The following is a 6,589-nucleotide window of genomic DNA, read 5'->3' as shown; positions in this document are numbered from 1 at the left end:
CCACCAAGTGCAGTCATGCCAGCTCCACCTGTGTTGTGGAAGCGGGTAAAGGAAGGCGAAAGCTGCTGTTGGTTCCCAGCTCAGTAACCATACACACAGCCGCCGCTTTGCCCGTACTATTCTTGACGGAGCCGTCCATGAAAAGATGGAGGTAACCGCTCAGCCCCTCCTGCAGCAGGGTAGCAGGCAGCCGCCTCGTGATGAATGGCCTGAGGTGGTGTCGTTCGCTTCTTGTGGACCAAGGGAGGATCTACGCGGGGTCTCCCCAATGTGTTTTTTGTGGTGGCTCGTCGTGAAGGCAGGGGCGGGGCGTCATCTCGATGCCCTCCTCGAGATGGTCACCAGCTCCCTCATATTCGAATTGGGCCGATCGCGCAACCTCAGCAGGATGGCCCCCCCGTGGCGTGCCGTCAGCAGGCGCTGAATTTGCAGCAGCCCGCAAGGTTCGCGTCTAGAGGGGCCAGGTGCCCGCCTGAGTGTAATTTTTCGCCACCGGGGATGAGGAGCGGAGACAGACAGACAGACAGACAGACAGACAGACAGACAGACAGACAGACAGACAGACAGACAGATGGACGGACGGACGGATGGATGGACAAAGGGATGGATGGATGGATGGATGGATGGATGGATGGATGGATGGATGGATGGATGGATGGATGGATGGATGGATGGATGGATGGATGGATGGATGGATGGATGGATGGATGGATGGATGGATGGATGGATGGATTGGTTATTTCGGACATGATTACAATGACGTAAACTGCCCACGAGATGCGGCTAGGGAAGACTCATTTGTTCCCTGACGAGGCCAGCACCTGAAGTAATCGGACCGAAGGAATCATGGAGTGTTTGTGTCACGAAAAAAAGCGATTTGGTGAACGTATTTTGCCGCAGTTTTGGAGCGGTCCCATCGAAAGTAGGGACTCCAGGTTCAATCATGTTCCTTTGCGATGTCAAGAGGTCCAGCGGTTGCTGCATTGGCATATGACACGGTAACGGTATTCCAGAGTGGGTAGGGGAAACAGGGACGCATTTGCAATCATTACGGGATAATGTTTCATGTAAAGAGCACCTATTAGCCTTGAAAACGTGCCGTGCTGACCAGAATGACGCCAACCACCGCCGACAAGATGTTGATCGTGAAAACGCTCCCAAATGGCAAACGGGAGAGGTCAAGTGTAACGCCGTGAGCCAAGTAAGAGCAGAAAAAAAAGTGCTGGGAACGAGTGTTTGTAACATAACAACTATATGCAAAGGGTAGCGTTGGAAAGCAAACGCACAGTTCCAACTACACCATGGCGTACCTGATTTCTCATTTAGCTTGCCATCGACGGTGGTAAAATTGGAGTTTTGATTGTACCTCAGCAAAGAGTTAACAACGGCCCTGGTGGAGCAGCGTTAACGTGCGAATTGCCAACACCGGCCGGACGTTACTTCGAAATGGGCAAACCACTCGTCATACTTGTAAAACTCCAGCCGCACGTTACATCTTTGCGGATTAACCATCTCTATGGAGTCCATGGGCGTATTTTTATGACTTTTAGGACCTTCATTCGGGAACCTCCAATCGGGAACACAACGTTTCTTTAGGCGACCGCCCTGGCGGCGTCATCGTTGGGCAGTGCTTCGTCCAAGTTCAGCACCACTGCAGGTGTTCCTCCTTGCGTTGGGAACAAAACCCGTCCTCACTTACGTCTGGGTAGCTTTTCGGTGAAGAAATTAAGAGGTGATGCCGGGAGCATCCCGTCGGTTGCCGACATGCTAGACGCTTCCGAGATAGAAAAAAATTCATTGTGAAGACGGTACTCTTTTTTGGGCTAGTTCCATTCCAAAATATTGGCTGTCTGCATCCCTCTCTCTCCCCCGATGCAGCCACTCTAACAAAAGTTGCAAGAATTCTTGAACGAGGCGACTATATAGGTAAGACATTTTCAACCTGCCATTCCGGAGGCAGTGGTCATTCCTGTCAACATTGTTGAAGAAAACCGACACATAAGGCACAATGGAGGCAGAACATCAATAATAACTACTATTTCCTGCAATGCTTTCAAACTTAGAATACATGGCTGCTTTTTCGCGATAAGCAATAAATATAATACGCTTTGAAAGAAATCTCCTGACCCGAAAATGCAAAAAGGCCTCGCGGGGACTCCTCGGGGCGGGATTCAAATAAATGCAGCAGTAGCAAAAAGGTTCCAGTAGTCTGCGCGCAAGCAGTGTAACGGGGTGAAATTGAATTCAATTGAGCACTTTCCCTGCATTTATCTTAAGAGTAGGAGACGGGAGAGGAAGGTGTGAGGGGAGAAAAGAGAGGCATTGGCGTAGCAGGGGCGGCCGAAGACTGTCGCCTTTCGACATTTGCAGCAAAACGAGCAGATACGGGGCCAATTTTTTGCAGGTGTCATCACCTGCGACGCTCAAGCACAGTCGACAGCTGGAGGCGGCACAGAGCACTGCCTTGCTGCTGGGATGATGACCCGCTGAAGTTGTCAGCCCTTTCTGTAGAAGAAATGAATGCAGGGGCATCGGATGCTGAATTAGTTGCTTCCGACTCCTCGCGGAGCCCGCGCCTCTCGCAGAAAAAGGGACCAATTTGGGGCGTCGGCTGGCGTATTGGCTGCTTTAAGTTATCTCGCAGTACTCAGAAAATGCTCCTTATGGAAGTGAAAACTCTGCGACTTGAGTGAAGGCGACTTGAGTGAGTGAGTGAGTGAGTGAGTGAGTGAGTGAGTGAGTGAGTGAGTGAGTGAGTGAGTGAGTGAGTGAGTGAGTGAGTGAGTGAGTGAGTGAGTGAGTGAGTGAGTGAGTGAGTGAGTGAGTGAGTGAGTGAGTGAGTGAGTGAGTGAGCGAGTGAGTGAGTGAGTGAGTCGGTCAGTTTTGCAAACGGCCTGTCCTACCTCTGCGAGGCCTGCAGGCAATCTCTCCGCCCAAGTGGCAGCTTTTTAAACTATTCTCTACTAACCACTAACACTCACAGAGTGTCCCTTGAAAATTTCAGGACTCGGCGTAAAATGTCCCTCGTACCCGAGTGAAACGTTCACTTCGTACGTAATTATCGTAATGGGAAGTTTATCCCGAGTATTACGCACCCTTTCGTAACTAATGCAGGTAATGTTCCGAACAGCACAATAATCAATTGATTTACCGGAATACCACCGTTTGACACCGTTTTAATGTGAAGCATTTTTGGCCGAATAACCCCATACTAGGGCCGTGTAACGCCCTGCCTTTATACAGAAACGCTGATATCGCGGAAGTGCCACTTGTAATTGATATAATAGTGTAAATAGAGATAAGATATCGCACAAGAGTTTGAAAAACAAAAATAACAAAATATGAAAAAATGACAGAAAAGGGCGAAACTTGTAACGTCTTGCATTTCCACAATAATGCAGGTTTAGCGAAACTCCTAGATGTAATCGTTCCAGTAACGTACATGGAGATAATTGGTTGAACTAAATTTGAAAAAACTGAAAAATAAGAAAAATATAAAATATTATGGAAAATGAGAAACCGTACAACGCCCTGGATTTCCACAATGATGCAGATTTCGCGAAAGTTTCCCATATAATCGTCATACTAGCGCAGATGGAGACAATTGGTGGAACGAAATTTTGCAAAACTAAGAAAATATGAAAAAAATATTATAAATACGGTAAATGGCGAAGCGTGTAACGCACCGCATTTACACAATGACGAAGATTTCAAGAAAGTTCCAAATGTAATCATTATATTATGCGTAAATGAAAGTATTTCCTCGAACAAGATCTAGAAAAAAACAAAAAAATTGGCTGTAGAGAACTCACACTCCAGGCAAGCGGCATTGGTAGGGAATTCTGTGAATTTCATCAGTATCTTTTGTGTATGCGTCTTAATTAATAGGCGAAATAGGGCACCCCACGTTTCCCGTATGTTTTCCGTACAGACCGTGTATACGCAATAAGTACGGACCATGATTTGGCTTCCCAGCGGCTGTAGAGCGGTACTACTGGTGTCAACTTTTTAAAGTAATGCGGTAGCCTATTATCGTGTGTTGCAGACACATATTCTTGTTTTTACTGTGGCGGTGTGTCGGAAAAGGTAACGATTTCGTATTCCCGTAATTCCGCATGCACGGAACGTTTCAAAAGGGCATAGTTGTCGCTTCGGCTACAATATTTTGTCGAAGAATGCATGCAGGGTGGGTCTTGGAAGTTCTATAAAGATGAGCGCTCAATCATGTGCACAGGGCAGTCTCGTAAAATTGGTTACCACGTTTGTTTACATGCGTGATTCGCGAATTTCTGGTCAATACTTGCGTGCTGATAGTGTATTCTGGCAAAGTTTTGTGAATTTCTGCGTGGGGTACGTTGTTAAAATTTTTAATGGCTCATTTGATTTTGTAGTTCAAAGCCCAGAAATGTTGTTTTACTTTACCGTGACATTTCAACCAACAATGTATTGTTTTGCCCATTCCCCTCCCCAATTCGCTGGCAATTGAAGGCATGTGAAATAAATAAATAAATAAATAAATAAATAAATAAATAAATAAATAAATAAATAAATAAATAAATAAATAAATAAATAAATAAATAAATAAATAAATAAATAAATAAATAAATAAACAAACAAACGAACAAACGAACAAACAAACAAACAAATAAACAAACAAACAAACAAACAAATAAATAAATAAATAAATAAATAAATAACGATACTTGGAAAGAGAACGCAAGGCTACAAGGTTACACACCCGGCTCAGATTGAGCGACGGGTGCAGTAGAAGCATAGATGAAGGGCGGCTCCCGTAATCTCCGTAGCACATTTAAACGTGGTACCAAGGAGGGGGTGAGTGTGTTGACGACCTGCCGCCAGCAACGGGTATAGTCAATGGTAACACCGAGAAACTTGACACGATTATCTGGTAGGACGAAAATGTTTCCCAATGATAACTTAAGGTGTGTAGCTCTCCGTTTCCTCCCCATAAAGAAAACAAAACAGGATTCTCCACAGATAGCTTTAACCCCGCCGACGAAAGAGGCTTGAACGGAGCGAATAGCTATTTTGGCTCTCACTTTTAAGCAGTTGTGCTGATTTCCAGTGAACCAAATGCAAATATCGCCTGCGTATATTCATAACTGAGCTGACCTGCAGTCCTTTTTTATAGCCCGAGGGAGGCCAGCTATAGTCACATTATAAAGTTCAGGACAGCGAACACTCCCTTGAGGCACGAATCGCGAGATGCGCCTTCCGCTACTTAAGACGTACTCCAATCGCACCTGCACAGAGGGTCCAAAACGAAAGCGCGGACGATGCTGAGAAGGTTTTCCGTGATCCCCCTTTTTTGTACATTGACTATGAAGCCATCTTGTAAAACGCTGCCGTACACTTGGGTGACATTAAAAAACAGAGCCAGTGTTGATGGCCTATATGTCCGCCGGTGTTCAATGTAGCTAATAAGGTCCAGGACACTGTCTTGCGTGCAGAAACATTGACAAAAACCAGTCATACACGATAGAAACTTTTTGTTCGTTTTGAGCCACATCAGCCAGTAATTTACCACATTTTCCATAAGCTTAAACACACATGGTGTGGCCCAAGCAGATCGGTATGATGCAATGTCTGCACTATCCTTACCAGGCTTCAGCACTGGCAGCACGGCTTCAAGCTTCCATAAGAAAGGAATGTTCCCTGCACCCCAAATGAAGTTGAACTACCGGGGGAAGCCTTGTTTGCGCTGCGACGGCAGGGTTCAGGGTTCAGAGTATTCGGTTGCAGATCTCAACAGCTGCCTCGCAGCGCCGGATAGACTGCTCGGGGTGGTCAGGAGTTCGCCGAATGTGAAGGGAAGATCCATGACAGATACTGATGAGGAATGCGCAAAATAGGGTCGTCTTCTGGATTACCAGCATAATCATCAGCAAAGTCTTCCGCCAAGGCATTAGGTGTCCTCTTATTGCCTAATGCTAAGGCAACGGATGACCTGACCAGCGGGTAGTTTCCACAAAGCGCATCGACAACGTTCCCAATGCGGGATGCAGGAGTAAAGACACCTAAAGAATCGCCGAATGCAACCCATTTGAAACGCCATATCTTCTTTGTGTGCCGTCTAATTTCAGAATTTGAACTCTTCAAAGAAGTCTTAAGCGCTGGTTCGTGCTGCTTCCGCCCAAGCAGACGCTCAGCTTTCGCTGCACAGCAAGCAGGTGTCTAAGCTTAAGGTCTCTTGCGGCGAAGTGAGCCGGTAGTTTTAGTCTCGTTGTCACTGCTGCCTTTTCAGCTAGCAGCCGCACGAATATTTTGTGGAGAATTTAATGCTCTTTACACTTTGTTGGGGGACAACAACACCGAACCCCGTGGGGAAGGAATAGTTACAGCAATCAATAGCGCCCAGATGTCCTTTGCAAACGATGGGTTCCCACCCTTTTTCCAGCCTCCATTTCGGCGAGTGCTATAGACCTAATCCTGTACATCAGTGAGGTGTTCATCACCTGCAATACCGCGCCAGGTGAAATAGAACAGGTCCATTTTAACATTTTAATCTCCGCTGTGCGCTTTCATTTGTGTGCACGCACGTTCGTAGCGTTGTCAACTGGGGTCATCA

This window comes from Haemaphysalis longicornis, unplaced genomic scaffold, assembly GCF_048455015.1.
Source record: "Haemaphysalis longicornis isolate Haplotype H1 unplaced genomic scaffold, Haemaphysalis longicornis Haplotype H1 scaffold_20, whole genome shotgun sequence".
Classification (NCBI taxonomy): domain Eukaryota; kingdom Metazoa; phylum Arthropoda; class Arachnida; order Ixodida; family Ixodidae; genus Haemaphysalis; species Haemaphysalis longicornis.
The sequence above is the reverse complement of the archived record's forward strand: the minus strand, read 5'-3'. Positions refer to the sequence as shown.